At 43.9% G+C, this 24,539-nt stretch overlaps 1 long non-coding RNA gene across 4 annotated transcripts in view; it reads left to right on the top strand.

The window, feature by feature from the left end:
* LOC137378461 (uncharacterized) overlaps positions 1-24,539 on the top strand; it is a 74,211-nt gene that overhangs the window by 44,942 nt on the left and 4,730 nt on the right. For 2 of the 4 annotated variants that reach the window (XR_010976614.1, XR_010976611.1), the window contains exons 1-2: positions 10,391-10,439; positions 15,723-15,817. This is a non-coding gene — a long non-coding RNA (uncharacterized lncRNA). Of the gene's footprint in view, positions 1-10,390; positions 10,440-15,722; positions 15,818-24,539 lie in introns of those variants that run through there. The other 2 variants (XR_010976612.1, XR_010976613.1) reach the window with 1 other exon arrangement.

The raw sequence follows: 24,539 nt of genomic DNA on the forward strand, positions 1-24,539 counted from the left end.
GGAATTCTCTACTGCAGAAGGCAATGGAGGCCAAGTCATTAAATATATTCAAGAAAGAGATAGATATATTTCTTCATGCCAAAGGGAGCAAGGGATATGGGGAGAAAGCAGGAACAGGGTACCGAATTAGACAATCAGCCATGATCTTTTTTGAATGGCAGAGCAGGCCCGAAGGGCCTACTCCTGCTCCTATTTTCTATGTTTACAAATAAGTATAATTTTTAAAGGGAAAATATAATTGATTTTTATTAAATATAAAACTAAGTGATGGAGGCCCTTCCACAACCACCCCAATGGTCATTTCATTGCCTGTCATTTCATTGCCTGAAATGACCATCAATTGATTTTTCAAATACACGAACTTTCCCCCCAACCTTCAATCTTTGCCCTTCAATCCCTTCCCACCATCCCCGCATCCAATAAACATTGATTTCTCTGCTCCTCCACCCCTCTTGCCCTGAAAATTTTATTCCTCCCCCTCCCCACCAGGTTTAGTTTAGTTTAGAGATACAGCACTGAAACAGACCCTTCGGCCCACCGAGTCTGTGCCGACCATCAACCACCCATTTTACACTAATCTACACTAATCCCATATTCCTACCACATCCCCACCTGTCCCTATATTTCCCTACCACCTACCTATATTAGTGGCAATTTATAATGGCTAATTTACCTACCAACCTGCAAGTCTTTTGGCTTGTGGGAGGAAACCGGAGCACCCGGAGAAAACCCACGCAGACACAGGGAGAACTTGCAAACTCCACACAGGCAGTACCTGGAATTGAACCTGGGTCACTGGAGCTGTGAGACTGCGGTGCTAACCACTGCGCCACTGTGCCGCCCATAAATATTTGTTCAAAGTCTCTGCCATTTCCTTGTTTCCCACATTAATTCCCCAGTCTCATCCTCTAAGGGACCAACTTTTACTTTAGCTATTCTTGTCTTTTTTTACATGCTTGTAGAAGCTCTGACTGTTTTTATATTCCTTGAGGTTCTCTCCTCAGAACTCTGTGCGGAGTTCTGAAGGTGCGCGAAGGCCGAACAGAACCCGTAAATTCAGCGTAGGACGGCAGGTAAGTTAATTTGAATGTAATTGATGTCAATTTAAATATGCAGATGAAGAGCTCACCGCCAGGCGGCGTGGGGGCTGCACCGAGGACCCCCACCACCGGTAAAATGCGGTGGACCCTTCTCAAAGTTGCGGGTCAAGGCGGGCCTCTCCCTGCAGAATTTTACCATCCCCCGCGCCACGGCCCACGGTGTCAAGGGGCCGGTAAAATTCAGCCCTTTTGTTTTACAGATTTTTATGAATAAAGTATATTTTTGGAGAAAATACCATTCACCTATCACCCAGTGCTCTCTGACCTACAATGGCTCCTGGTCAAGCAACATCTTGATTTTAAAATTCTCATCCTTGTTTTCAAAATCCCTCCACGGCCTCGCCCCTCCCATCTCTATAACCTCTAGCCACACAACCCTCCAAGATATCTGCGCTGTTCTAATTCTGGCTTCTTGTGCATCTCTGATTTTAATCGCTCCACCATTGGTGGCTGTGCCTTCAGTTGCCTAGGCCCCAAACTCTGGAATATCCTCCCTTAATCTCTCACCTCGCTTTCCTCCTTTAAGACACTTCTTAAAACTGACTTCTTTGATCAAGCTTTTGGTCACCTGACCTAATACGTCCTTCTGTGGCTCGGTGTCATAGTTTGTTTTATAATGCTCCTGTGAAGCACCTTGGGACATTTTATTATGTTAAAGATGGTATAGAAATATAAGTTGTTGCTACTCAGTTAAAGTCAGTGAAGCCAATAGTAATGCCTATAAACCCAGCTGAGATCAGCCAAATCAGCACAGGCTGAGAATCAAATCTAGGACTTTTCTAGTCTGCATGATTTGCTGCAGTAATATTTACCAAATTATCCTTTGGAGGAGTTCCTCTTGATCCTATATGAAATGTAGAATGTACACTATCGTTTCTGTTGCTCTTTCTCTGATGATCAAATTAACTGCACCTTTCATCTGTTCTCCTTCGACTGAATTAGATACAATCAGAAAGTGAATTGAATTTGAGTAATGGCTGTGCTCATGAGGATTAAGATGATAATAAACTACCTATCATGAACATGTCTGTTTAATATGTTGATATGCTGCAATGTGCGCTCACATTGAAAAACCCTTGCCAGACCTTACCAATCAGGGGGGATTGCTCATCAAAAGTGCTTGCCAATCAATTATAGTTATTCATCATAGTTAGATTAGATTAGATTAGATTAGAGATACAGCACTGAAACAGGCCCTTCGGCCCACCGAGTCTGTGCCGACCATCAACCACCCATTTATACTAATCCTACACTAATCCCATATTCCTACCAAACATCCCCATCTGTCCCTACCACCTACCTATACTAGTGACAATTTATAATGGCCAATTTACCTACCAACATGCATGTTATAATCATGTCTATTACAATTGGTACTCAATTAGAATAAGTTTAGCAACTCAAATAAAATGAAGCACTGCAAGAATCAATAGTTTTTTTTTACAGATTGTAGAATCGGGTATATAATTTTGATAAATCCTGTAATGATGTCTCTTATTCACAGCACTCACAGTAGCTTCAGTAATGCTCGGTGCCTCATTATTTTTTGAATGAAGCTTCACAAAACACGCAGACTAAAACTTTGCAACTGTAAAACTGGTTTCAACTGGTTGAGTCATTAACAAAACATGTGGTTGACCCATTTGCCAGCTGGACAAAACATAACAATCCTGGAAATCAATGCTTGTTGCTATTCGATGCATTATATAAATATCATTATCTGCTCTGCCATTTTACTGTTGGCTTCAGAGTTCCTTTTGGAGCCAAAGCAGCAAACTAAATGGGTTATTGGAGAATTCTCAGCAATAAGCAAAGTTTCACATTTAAGAAAAAGTGTGTAATGCTTTAAAGTGAAAATGTGTTAATGGGAACTACTGTGAAGATTGATTGCTCTTAATAAATTGACTTAAATAAAATAAACAAATGTTTGTTTTTATTTGAACATATGTGACATGTTCATAAAGACCAGAATCCTAGTATAATAGAGATAGATTTTCCATAGCAATGTGCAGTGAAAAATTGCCTCTCATCAGAATTTGAGCTATCTTGAATTTCAAAAGAGCAACATTCACAGATGTCTTTCTTTGACTTATCTTGTGGGATTCACAGCCCATTGTTTGTTGATGCAAGCAGTTGTCATAGTCATGTAATAACAAAACCCAGCCATTTACTCTGTTTACCTCCGGAGGAACTGATGAGCAATCTGCATAAAATTACAGCCATGTGTGGAATTCAATGAGTAGACTGGGGAGGGGCATAAGAATTTTTAGAGGCTCCAACTGCACCTTTGTATCTGCTCTTTAATTTTCATCAGACAGGACCACTATTGCATCAATATACAATTTATACAAATTTATACTCTTTATACAATTACATATTGAGTGCATTGCATATATTTGCATAATCACCCTTTATTTTTCCCCTATGAAGAATAAATGAATGTTAAAAGCTTCAGTATTATCTTCTTAATGTTATATTTGTCAGATTTAACTTGCCAGTTACAAATATTTAAACTCAGCTAACACAATAAAACTTCAATGCCCTACAACTAAATTGCTTGATCCTTTTACAGTTTATTATTGCAAGACAATGTTACTACAAATTTAATTTGCAGCTTAATCATTTTCAGAAATAGTTTACTCTTTCATAACCAAGATTACAATTTTCCAATGTGTATGCATATTGTTGGCAAATTGTTCGGGTCTCCACTTCGTACTGAAACAATCATTCCAGTTTGCTGAGCTTGGGAGTCGACATGAGCAATGAGGTGGTTGCAGTACTAAATCAGGATGGTCTTAGACTTGATCTGCTATCTGCATTGACTTAACTGATCACAGCCAGCATTATAGTAAGGGTGCTACAATTGGTTTGGGGAGGGAATCTGCAATTGGATCCAACTGCTCTACACAAACATCAGTAGCGCAGTCTCAATCAACAGGTGGGAATCTGAAAGTTTCCCGATCAAATCTGGAGTCAGACAGGGCTGTCCTCTGTCCCCGGTCTTGTTTGTTTGCTGTATTGAACCCTTTGCTGAGTCTATTAGGAAGGATGCGAGCATAAGAGGGGTGACAATCCCAGGCAGTGGAGGCACTCAGGTTAAAACCTCCCTGTACATGGATGACGTCGCCGTCTTCTGCTCGGATCCGCTGTCCGTGCGCAGACTGATGAGCATCTGCGAGCAGTTCGAACTGGCAAGCAGGACCCTGAGCTTCCGGTTGCTTGCCATTTCAACACTCCCCCCTGCTCTCATGCTCACATCTCTGTCCTGGGATTGCTGCAGTGTTCCAGTGAACATCAACGCAAGCTCGAGGAACAGCATCTCATCTACCGATTAGGCACACTACAGCCTGCCGGACTGAACATTGAGTTCAATAATTTCAGAGCATGACAGCCCCCCACTTTACTTTCATTTTTAGTCATTTTTAGTTATTTTTTCTTCCTTTTTTTTTTGCATTCCTTTTTACATTTTTTGCATTTATTTCATTTCATCTTAGTTTGTTCAGTTTGCTTACCCACTGTTTTTTTCAGGTTGTTTTTCTTCAGGTTTGCACTTGCTGATGTTCTATATTCAGTATATTCACACCTAATCTGTACTAATGCTTTACGTGGTCTCTTCAGACTACTAGAAAAGATCGGATGTCCACCAAAGCTACTAAGTATCATCACCTCATTCCATGACAATATGAAAGGCACAATTCAACATGGTGGCTCCTCATCAGAGCCCTTTCCTATCCTGAGTGGTGTGAAACAGGGCTGTGTTCTCGCACCCACACTTTTTGGGATTTTCTTCTCCCTGCTGCTTTCACATGCGTTCAAATCCTCTGAAGAAGGAATTTTCCTCCACACAAGATCAGGGGGCAGGTTGTTCAACCTTGCCCGTCTAAGAGCGAAGTCCAAAGTACGGAAAGTCCTCATCAGAGAACTCCTCTTTGCTGACGATGCTGCTTTAACATCTCACACTGAAGAATGCCTGCAGAGTCTCATCGACAGGTTTGCGTCTGCCTGCAATGAATTTGGCCTTACCATCAGCCTCAAGAAAACGAACATCATGGGGCAGGATGTCAGAAATGCTCCATCCATCAATATTGGCGACCACGCTCTGGAAGTGGTTCAAGAGTTCACCTACCTAGGCTCAACTATCACCAGTAACCTGTCTCTAGATGCAGAAATCAACAAGCGCATGGGTAAGGCTTCCACTGCTATGTCCAGACTGGCCAAGAGAGTGTGGGAAAATGGCGCACTGACACGGAACACAAAAGTCCGAGTGTATCAGGCCTGTGTCCTCAGTACCTTGCTCTACGGCAGCGAGGCCTGGACAACGTATGCCAGCCAAGAGCGACGTCTCAATTCATTCCATCTTCGCTGCCTTCGGAGAATACTTGGCATCAGGTGGCAGGACAATATCTCCAACACAGAAGTCCTTGAAGCGGCCAACACCCCCAGCTTATACACACTACTGAGTCAGCGGCGCTTGAGATGGCTTGGCCATGTGAGCCGCATGGAAGATGGCAGGATCCCCAAAGACACATTGTACAGCGAGCTCGCCACTGGTATCAGACCCACCGGCCGTCCATGTCTCCGTTATAAAGACGTCTGCAAACGCGACATGAAATCGTGTGACATTGATCACAAGTCGTGGGAGTCAGTTGCCAGCATTCGCCAGAGCTGGCGGGCAGCCATAAAGACAGGGCTAAATTGTGGCGAGTCGAAGAGACTTAGTAGTTGGCAGGAAAAAAGACAGAGGCGCAAGGGGAGAGCCAACTGTGCAACAGCCCCAACAAACAAATTTCTCTGCAGCACCTGTGGAAGAGCCTGTCACTCCAGAATTGGCCTTTATAGCCACTCCAGGCGCTGCTTCACAAACCACTGACCACCTCCAGGCGCGTATCCATTGTCTCTCGAGATAAGGAGGCCCAAAAGATATTCACACCTAATCTGTACTAATGCTTTGTCTTTCAAAACACCATTAACATATTGTTTGCCTTTGCTCCGTGACCTTTTGGTCAGCTATGTGGCCTGGTCCAATCTGCACCTTCTCCTTTGTTATCTCTTGCCCAACCCCCACCTCACTTGTTTATAATCTGTGACTTTTCTAATATTTGTCAGTTCCGAAGAAGGGTCACTGACCCGAAAGGTTAACTCTGCTTCTCTTTCCACAGATGCTGCCAGACCTGCTGAGTGAATCCAGCATTTCTTGTTTTTGTTTCAGATTTCCAGCATCCGCAGTATTTTGCTTTTATTGCTTGAATATTTTGCTGAGCTAACTGAGAGGGTTGATGAGGATAGTGCGGTTGAGGTAATGTACATGGACTTCCAAAAGGCATTTGATAAAGTGCCACATAACAGACTTATCAGCAAAGTTAGAGTCCATGGAATAAAACGGACTGTAACAGTGTGGATGCAAAATTGACTGAGTGACAGGAAACAGAGAGTAGTGGTTGTTTTTCGGACTGGATGACGATATATAGTGGGGCTCCCCAGAGGTCGGTGTTAGGACCACTGTTTTTCTTGATATATTTCAGTGACCTAGACTTGGGTGTACAGAGTACAATTTCAAAATTTACAGATGATAAAAAATTTGGAAGTATTGTGAACTGTGAGGAGGATGGTGATAATCTTCAAGAGGACATAGACACAGTCTAATGTAATGGACATACATGTAGCAGATAAAATTTAATGCAGAGAAGTGTGAAGTGATACATTTTGGTAGGAAGAGTGAGGAGAGGCAATATAAAATAAAGGATAAAATCTGAAGGGGGTACAGGAGCAGAGAGACCTGGGGGTATATGTGCACAAATCATTGAAGGTGGCAGGGCAGGTTGAGAAAGTGCGTAATAAAGCATATGGGACTGTCAGCTTTATAAATAGAGTGTTACGATCAGGTAAGGAGGGGTTGAAGGGTCCCCTCATTTCCCTCTCCTTGTTTGACCACAACAGATTTATTTATTTTTTTAAGTGGATATATTTGTCAATTCAGTGAGTGTTTACTTGTTTACGTGCCATGATCATAAAATGAGCCAATCAGACAGGTTTCCTTGGAAGTTCTTTTCTCTCCTTGGAAGTTCTCTCCCTTTTTGTACCGTTCAACCCCAACTCAAAGCAATTCAAAAGCAAAACTGACAACAGGAGGTCAACTTTTTGACCTCCATCAATCTTGACCTGTCATTTTGTAAGCAACTTTCCCAGTTGTCCAAAGTTCTCTGTTGTTTATTGAGCTCGAAGTCAGGTGGTTGCCCAGAAAGAAAGCGATTAACTTTATCGTACTTAAACCGATCTAAGTAAAAATAATAAATTACTCACCAACTTTCACACAAATCAGTTACAGAGTGGGGAAGGATAGTTTGGTCGAATTAGAGTCCAGCGAAATAAAAGAGATATACAGTCTGTGGAGGTTGGTGACTCAGTTGGCTTCAGGCTGAATTCGGTGGTCGCATGACTTTCCTTTGATGGTCCTGAGGCTTCTGGTTTGAAGATATGGATGTTGATTCAGTGGTTCCCTGGGAGACAGCAATGTGACTGAATTCCTTCAACGAAGATCTTTGTCTGTTCTTTTCGGAAAGTTCTCTACTCTTTAGCTCCCCCGTCAGGCTTAAGTCATGAAGCACAGTGAGCATCGATTGGTGAACAGACTAACACAATCAAACACAGATCAATAAACCACTGAATATTACCGTCTACAGCAGGGAATATGCCTCGGTGCTCACGGTCAGCAGGCAGAGTTTGAAACTTATAAGATTTGAGTGGTTCATCTCCACCAGTTTAATATTCAGGTCTCCAGCTGGTCGATTAAAATAAAACATCATTCGACTTAGCACATTTTTGTCACACCCCCACACCCCGTGAAATGAAATGCGATGACAGTAAAATAAAAAAAAGAAACTGTATACACACATTCATCCTCAAACACTCACTTATCATCTCACACTGCCATAACTGTGCTCTGGTCTAGTTTTCATCCGGGATGATTTTGTGCTGAGTTAGACTCTGGATAAAGCATCAGCTATCACATTGCTTTTCCCTGCAATATGGTAATCTTTATGTAATAAAATTGCAAAAGCAGGTTCCGTCAGAATAGCCTTGCATTCTAGGTTTTGAATTTCTCCACAAATATCAAAGGATTGTGGTCGGTATCAGCTTTATATCCATTTCAGACATATATTTCAAAGTGCTTGAGAGCCAGTAACAGTCCCAGGGTTTCCTTCTCCATGGTAAAGTATTTCTTTTGATGTTTGTTTAATTTCTTGGAGAAATACCTAACTGGTCTCTCAATGCCTAACTCATCATCTTGGAGCAGGACAACACCTACCCCTAGGTCACTAGCATCAATTGCTACTTTAAATGGTTTATTAAAGTTTGGAGCTGCCAGTACCGGTTCGTTGGTTAAGATGGCTTTCAGCCTCTCAAAAACTGTTTGGTACCTCTGACTAAACTACCTTCACTCTTTTCTGTAATAAGTCTGTCAATGGGGCAGCTATAGTGCTAAAGTTTGGGACAAGCTTGCGGTAAAACCCACGATCCCAAAAATCGCAATATTTCCCGTTTGGTCGTGGAGATGGTAAATTCATGAACGCTTGTACCTTCGCTGTGCTGGGCAGCACTCGCCCCTGACCCACAACATGCCCTAGGTAGGTTACCTGAGCTTTAGCAAACTCGCTCTTTGCGAGATTTACCACTAGGTCAGCCGACTATAACCTTCGGAAGAGGGCTTCTAACTGGTCTAGGTGATCCCCCCAGGTGTCACTGTACGCTAACAGATCATCCAGGTGCACTACACAGTTGAGCAGGTCAGCCACTACCTGGTTCATCAGCCTTTGGAAGATGGTTGGGGCATTTCTTAATCCAAAGGACATCACCCGGCACTGGAATAAGCCATCTGGAGTGACAAAAGCTGAGATCTCTTCAGCTCAGGTGGTTAAGGGAACCTGCCGGTACTCTTTTAACAAGACTATTTTTATTATGTAGGTGGTGTTTCCTACTCTAATAATGCAGTCTTCCAGGTGAGAAGTTGGGTAGCAGTCAGCTCTGGTCACTGCATTAACGTTTCTGTAATCAATGCAGAGCCTTGTTGCGCCATTGGGTTTGGGCATTAACACAACTAGGGAACTCCAACTACTCTGACTGGGCTCAATCAGCTTGTGCTCCAGTATATACTGAATTTCCTCCCGAACCTGGGTCAATTTCCTGGAACCTAGCCTATAGGGACTTTGCTTTATGGGAGGGGTCTCTCCTACATCCACATTGTGTAGGGCTAGGATTGTGCACCCTGGTTTGTCTCTCCTTAAATACTATGAGCAGCCGAGTTAGGTCTCCTGTCTGTTCTGTGTTTAAATGGGAGAGTACAGTGTCTAATCACCCTAACATTTCTGCGTTAGCTAACCGGACGGTAGGAGTTCGATTTGGGAATTCTCCCGGCCTCCCTCTATCTCATCCTCACTGTCCCTTTCACCCTCCTCTTTCCTGACTGCCTGTTCTAGTTTGTCCTCGTCCTGGCTGTGATACCATTTTAACATATTGATTTGGCACAGCCTTTACTTTTTTCTATGATCTAGGGTGTCAATTAAATAATTTACCTTACTAATCCTCCTAGCTACTCTGGATGGGCCACTGAACCAGGCTTTCAGTATTTCACTCTGTACTGGGTAGTAGCACTAACACATGGCCTTCAGATTGAAATGTTCTGGCCTTGGCATGTTTATCCGCCTGCCTTTTCATAGCTGTTTGGGGGGTTTTTAAGCTCTCGTGAGCTGCTCATGGAACATGGAGATGTAGTCTAACATGGAAAGTTCATCCCTGGGTCCTACAAACCTCTCCTTGATTAGTTTTAGAGGACCTCTCACCTCATGTCCATAAACGAATTCAAAGGGACTAAAGCCAGTGGACTCATTGGGTGAGTCCTTGGTAGCAAACAGAAGAAATCCCAGCCCTTTGTCCCAGTCATGGGGGTACACATAGCAGTCTGCCCTGATCATCGTCTTTAGGGCCTGGTGGTACCTTGTGACTGTGGGTGGTAGGCTGAGGACTTTAGCTAGTTTATGCCCAGATTACCATGACCTTTTAAAAATATTCTGGATATAAAATTGGAGTCCTGATCTGACTGGATCTCAGCAGGCAGCCCTAATTGCGTGAAAAATTGGGTTAGCCCCTCCACCACTACCTTGGCAGAAATAGTTCCGAAGAAGGGTCACTGACCCGAAACGTTAACTCTGCTTCTCTTTCCACAGATGCTGCCAGACCTGCTGAGTGGTTCCAGCATTTCATGTTTTTATTGGCAGAAATAGTTCTTAGGGGAATGGCCTCTGGAAATCGGGTAGCCACATCCATAATGGTGAGAAGATACTGGTAGGTCCCTTTTGTTTTTGGCAGGGGTCCCATATAATCCACCAGCACTCTGCTGAAGGGTTCCCCAAAAGCTGGTATGGGAATTAGGGGTTCAGGTATTATTGCAGGTTGGGGCTTCCCCAACATATATGTAGGAGCATATATGTAGGAAAATCACAGATAGGTATAGGAATTATAGGGTTGTAATAGTAGGTGACTAATATTGACTGGGACTGCCTTAGTGCAAAGGGATCTGATGGGGAAGAATTTGTTAAGTGTGTCCAGGATAGTTTTCTGAAGCAGTATGTGGATGGCCCTACTAGAGAAGGGGCTACACTCGACCTCCTCTTAGGAAATGAGGCTGGGCAGGTGGTTGATGTGTCAGTGGGGGAGCACTTTGGGACCAGTGACCATAACTCTATTAGCTTCAAGATAATTATGGAAAAGGATAGGACTGGTCCTCAGTTTGAAGTCCGAAATTGCGGGAAGGCTAATTTCGATGGCATCAGACAGGAACTCTCAAAAGTTGAATGGGAGAGGCTGTTTACAGGTAAAGGGACGTCTGGCAAGTGGGAGGCTTTTAAAAGTGAGATAGGAAGAGTTCAGGGCCGGCATGTTCCTGTTAGATGGAAGGGCAAGACTGGCAAGTTTAGGGAACCTTGGCTGACGAGGGATATTGAGGGTCTGGTCAGGACAAAGAAGGAGGCATATGTCAGGTATCGGCAGCTGGGATCAAGCAAGTCCCTCGTGGAGTAAAGGGGAAATTAGGAGGGCGAAAAGAGGCCATGAGATTTCCCTGGCAGATAAGATAAAGGAGAATCCTAAAAGATTCTATAAGTATATTAAGAGTAAAAGGGTAGCTAGGGAGAGAGTAGGTCCCCTTAAGGATCAGTGTGGTAATCTATGTGTGGAGCCATGGGAAATGGGCGAGGTCTTAAGTGAATACTTCTCGTCTGTATTTACCGTGGAGAAGGTCATGGAAGCTAATGAGTTCAGGGGAGGGAACAGCGATATCCTGGAGCATATCAACATTACAAAGGAGGAGCTGTTGGAGGTTTTGAATCGCATTAGGGTGGATAAATCCCCAGGGCCTGACCAGGTATATCCTAGGATGCTATGGGAAGCAAGGGAGGAGATTGCTGGGGCCCTGGCAGAGATTTTTGTATCATCGTTAGCCACAGGTGAGGTACCGGAAGACTGGAGGATAGCTAATGTTGTGCCTTTATTTAAGAAGGGCAGCAGGGATAAGCCAGGGAACTACAGGCCAGTGAGCCTTACATCAGTGGTGGGAAAGTTATTGGAAGGGATTCTGAGAGACAGGATTTACATGCATTTGGAAAGGCATGGTCTGATTAGGGATAGTCAGCATGGCTTTGTGCGTGGGAAATCATGTCTCACGAATTTGATTGAGTTTTTCGAGGAGGTGACCAAGAGGATTGACGAGGGCAGGGCGATGGACGTTATCTAAATGGACTTTAGCAAGGCCTTTGACAAGGTCGCGCATGGTAGGCTGGTCCAGAAGGTACAAACACATGGGATCCAGGGTGAGCTAGCCAATTGGATACAAAATTGGCTTGGTGATAGGAGGCAGAGGGTGGTAGTGGAGGGTTGTTTTTCAGATTGGAGGCCGGTGACCAGTGGTGTGCCGCAGGGATCGGTGCTGGGTCCTCTGTTGTTTGTCATATATATTAATGACTTGGATGTGAATGTAGGGGGCATGATTAGTATGTTTGCAGATGACACCAAAATTGGTGGTATAGTGGACAGTGAGAAGGTTGTCTAAGGTTACAACAGGATATAGATAAACTGGGAAAGAGGGCAAGGGATTGGCAAATGGAATTTAATGCAGACAAGTGCGAAGTGATGCATTTTGGAAAGTTAAATCAGGGCAGGACATATACAGTGAATGGCAGGGCCCTGGGTTGTGTTGTTGAGCAGAGAGACCTTGGGGTTCAAGTATATAGTTCCCTGAAAGTGGCAACACAGGGTGGTGAAGAAGGCATATGGCATGCTTGTCTTCATTGGCTGAGGCATTGAGTACAAGAGTTGGGACATCATGTTACAGTTGTACATAATGTTGGTTAGGCTGCATTTGGAGAACTGTGTGCAGCTCTGGTCACCGCACTACAGGAAAGATGTGATTAAGCTAGAGAGGGTGCAGAAAAGATTCACAAGGATGCTGCCTGGTTTGGAGGGCTTGAGTTATAAAGAGAGATTGGATAGGCTGGGTCTGCTTTCCCTGGAGCGAAGGAGGCTGAGAGGGTACATCATAGAGGTATATAAAATTATGAGAGGCATAGATAGGGTAGATAGCCAGAGTCTGTTTCCCATGGTAGGGGTGACTAAAACTAGAGGGCATAGATTTAAGGTGAGAGGGAGGAGGTTTGAAGGGGATCAAAGGGGTAAATTTTTCACACAAAGAATAGTGGGTATCTGGAATGAGCGGCCTGAGGAAGTGGTGGAGGCAGGAACAGTAGCGACATTTAAGAGGCATCTGGACAGGTACTTGAATGAGAAAGGCATAGAGGGATATGGAATTAATGCAGGCAGGTGGGATTAGTATAGATGGGCATTATGGTCGGCATGGACGCGGTGGGCCAAAGGGTCTCTTTCTATGCTGTACGACTCTATGACTCTGTGACATGTGGAAGGTTTTACAGAACTCCATCACATCCTTGTGGAATTTTGGCCAGTCAAAGTGCTGCCTTATGCAGGCTTGGATTTTTCGGATTCTGACATGTCCAGCCATTGGAATTTCGTGGGCTATCCTCAATATTTTCCTAAGGTACCTCGACATCACCACTACCTGGTGAACCACTGTCCATTCTTCATTCGCAGGTCTGTGGGGAGGTCTCCACTTCCTCAACAGTCCTCCAACTGTCAGGAGACCCAGCTGGCACATGCTCCCTCAGCTGCTGCGATGTGTTTGTGTTGTGTGCACCAGCTTGGGACCCTGATTCTAATCTTAAACCCTCCGCAGACCGTGTGGATGTATCTGCACTGTTGGAGGTGGAAGAAGAGGCAGATGACGGTGCACCCTCTGGGGCATTGGCTTCTTCTTCCTCCCAAGAGGAGGATTCTTGGGCCACATGACGTTCTGCGACTCGAGTGTAGGCACCTGCAGTGGAGACACAAACAGAGGCACATTAAGCATGTGCTTCACCTAAGTTCAAACCATTTCCTTGAGTTTTCACATATGGCTGCAAGAGCAGAGATGACACTTCATCCTTACGCCTTGTGGCTCTGCCTCGCCATCTCCGCTCACCCTACCTCCCTCCTCTCTCACGATCTCTGAAGCTTCCTCCTCAGCTGTGGTCAGCAGCCTGATGTCAGGGACCCTTCCTCCCATCTTTGCACACTTGTGCTGGTTGTGGCTTTCTTTATCCTGCAACAGACAGTGCAGAGTTAATGACATGGCAAATGATGCATCACAACCATTGCATACATGCATCAATATCACTCATTCTGCATTGGCTTCCACACAACACATCCAATCACATAAACAATACCAATCGTCATCATTTAGTAAATGGCACCAAGGCTGCTCACACATTCAACTGCATTCCTGCCTTAAAGACATAGAGCCATGGAAGAAGAAAAAATCCTTGCCAGGACCACTTACCCTCACTGATCTGAGCAAGTCATTGATTTGCTTGGGGCACTGAGCCATGTTCTAAGAGTTCCCCCACGATTCGTGAGCTCCTCCACTACCTCCAGTCAGGCCACCTTGGTAAGGTGGGAAAGTTTCCATCTGCAGGGAAGAGGACCTCCCACCTTTCTCTGGTGGCCTGGAAGAGAACCTGCAGGGCAGCATCACTGAACTGTGGGGTAGGATGCTGCCTGCTGGCTGCCATGTCATTCACTTTGGCTATAGGGGAAATAAATGATATTAAATTGGTGATGACTTTCACAAAATAAGGGAGGCAAAACAGTTTGATTTAAGTAAAAACTTAAATTTAAGTTAGTCTGAGGATACTTACATGAAAGGAAGGCTGCTGATCCTTGAGGCTGCAAGCACAGAATGTTTTATATTTGTGGCAATCATGTTGCTTGGGGCAGTGACGGCAGGTTCCACCAATGAAAGGCAGGTCCCACTGCATGATCCCACGTGTTCCCTGTGCCCATCGCCACATGGCTAATTTAAATACAGTATGACGTGGGAAACGGGATTTGTGGCCGTCTGTAACGCAGCAATCATAAGATTCCGTCCTATGATTCTACGATTCTGTATCTTGAGGGAGGAGCAAAGATTATATTCACTTGCTTGTTTCTCAGATGGAGAATGATATCTAAATTGGTCTTTACTGCTCAAATGAAAGAAAATGTTTCTTTTTATTCTCATCTATGATTTTGGAATTGTCACTCACTCTTAGGCTTGAGTACAAAATGTAAAAGTCTTCAACATGAGTCATGGATAATCTAATATTCTGGTAATTTTAAGGTTTATTACCAAATATTTAAGGGACTTGCTTGGAGTAACAGGAATTTATTTACACACGTCTTGCATCTACGGTTTCCACTTACACTTTACACGAGATTCTATACAGATTCTATTACATCACCTCCTGTGATGATGCTCACAGACTATTTACACATTCTGCCCAGTAACAACCCTATATTGCATTATACTACATCTCCCTTCAAGTCTCTGGCCTCTCTTTTCAGACTGATAACTGGTGTGGCATTTTCACAAGTCTGCCATAACGTGTTCTTCTTTCTTTCAAAGGGGTTTGAGGTTTTGAGTCTTCAAGTTCCTCCTTCTGACTCTGCTGTTCTTCAGTAAAGCTATTGGATAACTCAAGTTCTTCATTCTGGTTGACCTCTGGGTTACTTGGTGATTGCACCATTACTGGTTCATCAAACGTTTGAGATGATTGGTCCTCTTGCATTTGCTGCTTCTTTGGTATCATCACCAATGACCTACTCTTTCTTCTTAACATCCCTTTGTCAGTTTGGACAGTGTATGATCGCGGATATGGTGATTATTCTATCACTTATTTTGGTCTCTAACTCAAACTGATTCCCCAGGTTGGATGTCTGACAAGTTTCTGGTTCTGTGATGTCATAATTTTATGATTGATTCAATCCCTCTATCCTCTCTCTCCCTCACTTTTTCCAAGTCTTCTGCACTGCCTTGTGAGTTCAGTGTTCCTGCATGTGTAGGAAGTTGGGTCTTCAACCTTCTTCCTATTAACAATTCGCATGGGGCTGAACCATTCTGAAGTGGTTGTTTTATCTCATGATGATCAATAGCACATGTGATTCAACTCAATATCATCTCTTCAATTTCTTTCAATATACCAGGCCACCATACTGATTGAAATGAAAACAAAAATGCTGGAAAATACTCAGCAGGTCTGGCAACATCTGTGGAGAGAGAAGCAAAGTTCACGTTTCAGGTCAGTGACCTTTCATCAAAACTGGCAAAGATTAGAAATGTAATAGGTTTTAAGCAAATAAAGTGGGTGTGGGACAAAGAGAACAAAAGGGAAGGTATTGATAGGACAGAGGGTCACAGAGAATAACTGCCAAGGAGCTCATGGGGCAAAGGCAAAGGCAAAGTTTGTTGATGGTGTGGTGAAAGACAGTTAGTGCAGAGAGGGTGTTAAATGACAGAATAATGAATGCCCTAGCCAAAAGCACAAACGTGAAAAAAAGTGGGCAGGCATATGGTTAAAAAAAAAATTGAATGATGAAACAACTAAAATAAAATGAAATAAAAATGTTTTAAAAAGTTAAACTAAAAAAAAACGGGGGAACCAGTCATGCTCTGAAATGATTGAACTCAATGTTCAGTCCGGTTGGCTGTAGCGTGCCTAATCGATAAATGAGGTGCTGTTCCTCGAGCTTGCGTTGATGTTCACTGAAACGCTGCAGCAAGCCCAGGACAGAGATGTGGGCATAAGAGCGGGCGGGGTGGGGGGGGGTGGGGGTGGGTGGGGGGTGTTGAAATGGCCATCCATGCAAGCAATATTCCTTGATTGCTGTACATACTTGATCTGCTTTTTGAGCATTCCTGATCTCACGCACATTCTGAGCTGTAGCAGTTAAAGTTGTTGTTGTTGTTATCAAAGCAAAAACGTCTACTTCTTCAAGAAATAAAATATTGCCTTCTTCATGTCCTGTTGATGAAATACATGATAAAGCATCTGCTGTGATCTGCTGTTTCCCTGGAATGCATTCAGTTTTTGCATCAAATCTCATTAACCTTAATCTAAACCTCTATACTCTTGGGCGTAATTTCACCAGCTCCTTGGTGTTTAATAGAGTAACCAAAGGTTTATAATCTGTTTCAATTTTAAATTGAAGACCTAAGACATAATCCTAAAATTTTTCACATGCCCAAGTTGCTGCCAAAGCTTCCTTTTCTATGACTGTGTATCTGCTCTGTTTCTGTTAACAGACGTGAATCAAAATATACAGATCTGCATCTCCCATCTGTCTGCACCTGAAATAAGACTGCTCTAATCCAGTTGATGATGAATCCGCTCCTATGATGGTTGCTGGATTTGGGTCATAAAGTGATAACATTTCTGATGATAGTAGGATGTTCTTGATTTTCTCAAAGGATTCTTGTTGGGCTTTTCTCCAACACCAAACATTGTCATTTTTTAACAACTGTTGTAATGGTTTATTGATCATGCTTTCCCTACTTGATTCACCATTCCCATAAACCTTTGAAGCTCTTGTCATGCAGGCCCTCACCTGCCAACAGTGAGGCATATTAATTTTGCCACATGGACATTAAATTTCAAATTGTTGCTGGGAAGAAGAGAAGGCCTGATACAAGGGGTTGTCAGCCCCCTGGCTAGAAAGACATTTTTGCATATTAACAGACAGGCTTGTAGACAAAGGAGCCACTCCCTGCTCCAATTCAATCCACAAACAGACACAGTCAGACCAGTTCGTGTTTGAACTGGCAGAAAGCTGTTTGCTCCTGGACTGAGAAGATCTTTCTCCTGTCTGCTCGTATCTGTTTCTTACAAGCCTCTGAATCCACTGAAGACACATGAACCCCAAGAGAGAAAAGTCTCTTACAGCGAATAAGGTTTAAGAAGAATACTGGGCCCCAACGAAAAGCAAGATCTACCTACAATCAAGGACTCAACGGTGAGCCCAAAGAACTGTAACAAAAACTCTTCAGATATTGCCTCACACATTTCCATTTTATTTTTCTTCTCTTTTCTGTCTCTATTTGCATGTGTATCGCATGGGGCACGGCATATATCCATAGGCATTAACCGAATTAGATATTAAGTTTAATAAATTTAAACTTTTCTTCTTTAAACCTAAGAAAACCTGTTTGTGCTGGTTTCTTGCCTTATAATTGGAAAGCGATGAATAAGGATTCACCAAGGGGGAGCTAAAAACAATGTGTTTAAAATTAAACCCTGTTACAGTCAGACCAGGTGAAAGATGAAAGGCAACCCTAGACCTCTTCCTCACCTGGTCATAACAGAAATTTGGGAGCGAGCATTCGGAATTTACCCACAGACAAACGAGAGAAATTGGAAGTGGGAAGCCAAATTGTTCCCAATCAAAAAAAGCAAGATTAATACAGGTTTTCTTGTGGTTGTGAGTGCTTGAATACTAACATGTCTGCCACTGAAGCTAGTAGCTCTCCAAGCCAGGATGAAGTAACTTGGGATAAGTTAAAAGCACTGTCTGTGGAGGAGTTGAGGAAAATGGCTGAGCAGCGTGTACGTGGCAAGGCTAGGAGGTCTGAGCTCCTAAGGCGAGTGGCCAACCATTTTTCCCTTGAATTTGAAGAAGCAGAAACAGGGGTTAGAAGCAGACCCAGACAGGGTATTGTTAGCAAAGGCACAATTGGAATAGAGGAAACTTGCATTTGAGGAGAGGAAGAGTGAAAGAATATTTCGGAAGGAATGCAAAGAGAGTTGCAGCGGTGTGAGTTAAGTAGGGAGCAACAGAGTAACCCCAGTGAAGGCATGGCCAATATGGAGGAGCATAATTCAGGGCTAGGTACAAAATTGTTAAAACTAATAATAATTAAAATTCAGTGAAGCTGTGGAGGCATTTTTTGTGTCTTTTGAGAAACTGGCAAGGAAGCTAAAATGACCAGCTGAGACCTGGTCTCTTTTACTGCAAAGCAAACTAACTGGAAAAGCCCATGAGGTTTATTCCCTGTTACCAGATGAGAGTTCATCAAATTATGAACTGACCAAAAATGTTATCCTCGGGGCATATGAATTAGTACCCGAAGCCTATCGCAACAAGTTTAGAACCCTCAAGAAGCAAGCCAATCAAACTTACTTGGAGTTTGAAAGAAGTAAGCAGCTGGCTTTTGACCAGTGACTGAGGGCTCTTAAAATACAACTCAGCTATGAGAATCTCAGAGAAGTAATTTAAACACTCTCTCCCACTCTCCATAAAGGCCCATGTAGAGGAGCAGCGGGTTCAGAGAGCCTGACAAGCGGCCGTTATGGTCAATGAGTTTGCTTTAATTTATAAGTCGGTTTGCCAGGGGAGAACCTCTCTTCATCACCCCCACAAATCCAAAAAGGACAAAGGATGGGAAGGTGATATCCACCCAGGCAGTCCTGGGAGAGAAAAGAAAGTAGAAGACATGGGGGCCCTGCTCCAGCCAAAAAGGAAGGTGCTGTGAGCAAGAGTGAGACCCGGAGACCTGTGTGCTTCCATTGTAATAAAGCAGGGCATTTAAAAGCTGACTGCTGGAAACTAAAGGGAAAACCTGAAGGTTAATCAGGGCACACCCGCTCGGTGAAGAATGGAACCTGATGGAAAGCACAGCAGAACAAGCTGCGGCTTTAACTGCAGTAAGAATGAGACCCAGGAATCTTACGCTGCAAGTGCAGGAAAATTTAATAGGATTCCTGAGGGTTATCAGGTTTTGTGTTTGAAGGGAAAGTAACCCCATACCCCTCAAGTGAGGCAAGCAAGCCCATAGTAATTCTCAGGGACACAGGGGCCACTAGATCCCTTTTACTGGGAAAAAGTCTGACCTTTCCCCCCGGCGAGTGCAGTGAACACCAGAATGGTGATGAATGGTATTGGAGGGCAGTGTATGCCTGTACACCGGGTGCACCTGGAGTGCGACCTAGTTTTGGGACCAGTGACTATATGGATTGCCCCTAGTTTGCTTGGGGACAGGGTTGACCAGCTCCTAGGTAATGATCTGGCGGGGAAGAACATGGTAGAACCCCCCACCCCCAGTAGTGAAAGAAAGACCACAGGAGGTCAGAGAGACAGGGCAGTGGCAAGAGACGGTCCCTGCAGTTTCCCTGAATATGTAGTGGATCAGGCCATGCTCAAACCAACTCCCCCAGAGGAGACTGCATTGACACTGCAGGCAGATGACCATGAGGTCTGCCTGTCCGAGGATTTCTTTGGAAAGTTTGGAGACCCAGGGAATAAATTAAATGGATTTTCCCTAGCTGAGGCTCAGCGAGCCGACCCAGTATTGTGAGAGTTAGCACAGGCTACCCAGTCTGAAAGTGAAGCAGAGGGAGTCCCTGATTGCTACTATTTAAAGAATGAGGAACTGATTAGGAAATGGTGTTCTCCTCACAGACCTGAGAGCAAGGAGTGGACAGTAGTTCACCAGTTATTGGTGCCACAGAGGTACCGGAGAAAAATATTAAGAAGGGCCCACAAGACTACAGTGCCTGTACATGCAGGTATATAAATGACCAAAGCCCGCATAAGACAGCGGTTTGACAGGCCAAAACTCCACAAAGATGCCACATGTGCCAGGTTGAGGGGAAACCCCAACCTACAGTTAAACCTGCACCCCTAAGTCCTATACTGGTGTTAGGAGGACCCTCCAGCAGAGGGCTGGTGAACTGTAAAGGAACCCCACCAAGAACAAAAGGGGTCAGGCAGGCACAAGGCTGCAGAAAGGTCAGACAGGGAAGGGGAAAAGTGACCAAGAGGTCAGGTTAAAGGAGGTCTGGGAGGAATCCCGGATGAAAACCCCTACTGTCCAGTCAGCTAAACCCAAAAAATTTGAAAAGTTAGACTCCACATCCTCCTACGTAAATGCAAACTCTAGAGGCACCCCACCAGAGTTGCTAATAGCATTTACAGGAACCTGCAGAAACAAAGAATAACCTCTATGGGACACAGAATCCGTGAGGGTGATGTCTCACCTAGTCGAAGTGCCACAGGGGCGTGCAGTAGCCTTTGCACAAATACCTGCAGGCAGGAGTGTCCCAATGAACAAAGGAGAGATTAACAAAGAATCCTTCCCCACAGTCAGAGAAAAAGGGAACCACCCATCCTCTGAAGTCAAAAGCCTTTGCATGATTCAGCAAAGCAGTGAAAGAGAGTTCAGGATAGACCTGCCCATGACTGACTCTCTTGGAAAAAACTCCAACTTTGGGCTAATTAAATTTAACCCCCATTCCCCCTGCCCACCCACCCCCGCCTTGGTAGGCCTCCGCACAGGAACAAAGACCCTAGGGAGTAATGGCAATGGGCAAACTTAAGTAAAACTTCCCCAAAGAACCACATGTTTATTGAGATGCCAAAAAGGGGGCAATTAAAGCAGTACTTGGACACCAAGAAAAGACAGGCAATTTTTAATAAGTTTTAGAATTTATGAATGAATGGAAATTAATGAGAGAAATGCATGTTTTTTTCTGCATCTTATATATATTCTCTCAACTCTTTTAATGAAATGCGCCTTTTTTTCCAGATCGCATTTCATTCCCCTGGGTGGGGAGATGTCATGCAGGCCTCCCACCCGCCAAGAGTGAGGCATATTAATTTCACCATTTGGACATTACATTTCAAATTGTTGCTGGGAAGAGAAGGCCTGATACAAGGGGTTGCCATTTTTGCATATTAATAGACAGGTTTGTAGACAAAGGAGCTCCAATTCAATCCACAAACAGACATGGTCAGACCAGTTAGTCACATGGCTAACTGGCTACGGCAGAGTTTCAACTGAGAGTTTTTAAATTGGAGAGACGGTATTTGAACTGGCAGAAAGCTGTTTGCTCCTGGACTGAGAAGATCTCTCGCCTGTCTGTTCCCATCTGTTTCTCAAAAGCCTCAGAATCCACTGAAGACACATGAACCCCAAGAGAGAAAAGTCTCCTACAGCGAACAAGGTTTAAGAAGAATACTGGGCCCCAACAAAAAGCAAGATCTACCTACAATCAAGGACTCTACAGTGAGCTCAAAGAGCCAGAACAAAGGCTCTTCAGATATTGCCTCAAACCTTTATTTCTTCTGCTCTGTTCTGTCTCTATCTGCATGTGTATCGCATATGCATGCTAGCATGGGGCATGGCATGCATCCATAGGCGTTAACGGAATTAGAGTTTAAGTTTAATAAATTTCAACTTTTCTTCTTCTAACCTAAGAAAACCTGTTTGTGCTGGTTCTTAGCCTTATAATTGGAAAGTGGTGAACACAGTGTGTTTAAAATTAAACCCTGTTACAGTCAGACCAGGTGAAGGCTGAAAGGGAACTCTAGACCTCTTTCTCACCTCATCGTAATACTCTAATGATTTTTGCCTCTTGGAAGTCCTTTATCACGTTTGCCGTTTGTGAATCTGCTCTACCAGAAAACAATTATATGTCCAAGAAATCTCACCCTTGATTGTGAAAAGAAAGCACATTTTTCATTCATTATGAGACCTGCTTCTTCCAATTTCTATACTTCTGCTCTTACTCTTGTATCCTCTTCCTGCTGATTCGCTCCATAGATTAAAATATCATTTAATCTAATCCAGGATTCTCAACAGCATCCTTTGAAAGATCTCCGGGGCTGTTATAATTCCGAATGGTAATCTGTTAAAACAGAATCTTCCAAATGGACTTATAAATGTTGTCAAATGTTTAGATTCCTCATCCAATAGTAATTGCCAAAATCCACTGTTAGCATCTAACTTGGTAAAAATTGTGCTTTTCCCTGGCTTTGCCAAACTGTCATCTACTGATACAATTAGATGTATTTCTCTTTCCACTGCCTTATTCAATTGTGTGAGGTCAACACAAATTTGAATCGACCCATTGGGTGGAATTTTATGCTCTTCCCTGCGGCGGGTTTGAGGGTGGGGAGTGCATAAAATTGGGTAGGATGGTGACAGGGGTGCCCTGCCACCATGCCGCTTCCGCCAAAGTTTAGTTTAGGCAGGAATAGCCTTCCTGCCCTGCCACCAATTGAGGCCCTCAACTGGGTAATTAACCCCCAATTAAGGGTTGCCCGTCACATGGGAAGCACAGCACAAAAAACCGTGCGGACTGCTTCCCGGCTCTGTGGGTCGGGGGGAGGGGGGGCGGTCCCTCGTTCAAAGACACTGATTGTACCCCCTCGCCCTTGCTGCGGCCCCCCCCCCTCGCCGTGAACCCCACCCCACGAGAACCCTCCCGCCCTGACCTACCTTAAGCCTGGTTCCAGCGCCACTCCTCGGTGTCTGGCCACTGCAGCTACAGCAGCAGCCATCGCATCCGCATCTGCAAGGCCGGGGCTTCCGGCGACGGGGTCCTAAAACCTGTGGAAGGCCCACCTTTTTTTTTTACGACAAAAAACTGACTGAAAGTATCCCTCTTTTTACATAAGAAACACTCTGCTTCTCTGATGAAGTTCTGATGAAGGGTCACTGACCTGAAACGTTAACTCTGTTTCTGTGTCCACAGTTGCTGCCAGACCTGCTGAGTATTTCCAGCATTTCTTGTTTTTATTAACTCTGCTTCTCTGGCTGGGCAGTTTTCCTGCCAGTGCCCCACTCGACCTGCAATTACATGCTGCTGCCTCTAGATGCTCTTCCCGCTTTTCCTGTCTTTGACCGCCATGTTTTAGTTTCATTTTCTTTACGTATTCAATGGAATCTGCTACTTTTGAGATCGGACTCTCCCTGTCCCCTCGAACAATTGATTGGCAGTAAATTCGACGGGCCTCCCATGGAAGAGGGGACATGGGAATCTCAGCGTCAGTTTCCCCCAATATCGAGACCCCCACCGCCAGCATAAAATTCCCCTTATTAGGTTTCTTCACTGGAACCATACCTGAGCACCATCTTGTAGATTTTGTTACAGGTGAAATGACTCCCTCTCTTATCATTAACGGGATCTCATTTTTAACTTTCTGTAAGAGTAGATGTGGAACTTTCCTAGGTGTATACAAGCACACTGGCTCTGCTTCCTTTCTCAGAGCGATGTAGTATGCTGTTTTTCATTTTCCCAATCCTTTGAACAATTGAGAAATTCAGACCTAAAATTCCTAGGCTGCTCTTCTGAACTTTTATGCTCTTCAACTCTACATATTAGTTGTAGGTCAATGCAAGCCATTCTGCTCAGGAGTGAACAACTTTGATTCTTGATTGCATATAAGGCCTTAAGAATTTATTTTCCCCAGTAACTCAAAATTGTTTTCACCTCTCCTATTATCTTCAACTCGATGCCTCCAGGCCCATATAATTTTTTACCTGATGGTTTTTGACTTTTCATCTTCAGCCACGGGTCTGTGTCTGTTAGCACTGAAACTGCTCCTCTTGTGTCCAGTTTAAATTTAGTCGTGTTGCCTTCTACAAGAATTTCTGCTGTCCAGCAACTCTCATTTGTACCTTGGATTTCCCCTAAGAATGGAATTTCAACATATTGTACATCCAGTACTTCATTAACTTTTTTATTTTCTTTGGATTTCACTTCAATTATTTGCAGTGCTTTTTTTTACTACAACAGACTGACTGAAAATGTTCCCTCTTTTTACATAAGAAACACTCTGCTTTCCTGGCTGGGCAGTTTTCCCGCCAGTGCCTCACTTGGCCTGCAATTACATGCTGCTGCCTCCTGATGCTCTTCCCGCCTTTCCTGTCTTTGCCATTTTTTACTTTTGTTTTCTTTAGGTATTCAATGGAATCTGCTACTTTCACAAACGGACTCTCCTTGTCCCCTCCAACAATGAATCGGTTAAATTTTCTAACCTCTGCTTGCCTGCTCAACGGAATCACTTTTGTTAACATAAGTTCATTCCTCGACTGTAGATGATCCGAAAGGGTGTCTTTACTACACCGATCACAATCCTGTCTCTAATCAGCTCTTCCCATAAACTGCTGTATTTGCAATCTTCAGTGAGTTTATATAAATCATTGCTAAATGAATCAATGCTTTCCCCTTTCTGCTGAGTACG

The sequence above is a fragment of the Heterodontus francisci genome, chromosome 16 (genome assembly GCF_036365525.1).
Source record: "Heterodontus francisci isolate sHetFra1 chromosome 16, sHetFra1.hap1, whole genome shotgun sequence".
Taxonomy (NCBI): Eukaryota; Metazoa; Chordata; class Chondrichthyes; order Heterodontiformes; family Heterodontidae; genus Heterodontus; species Heterodontus francisci.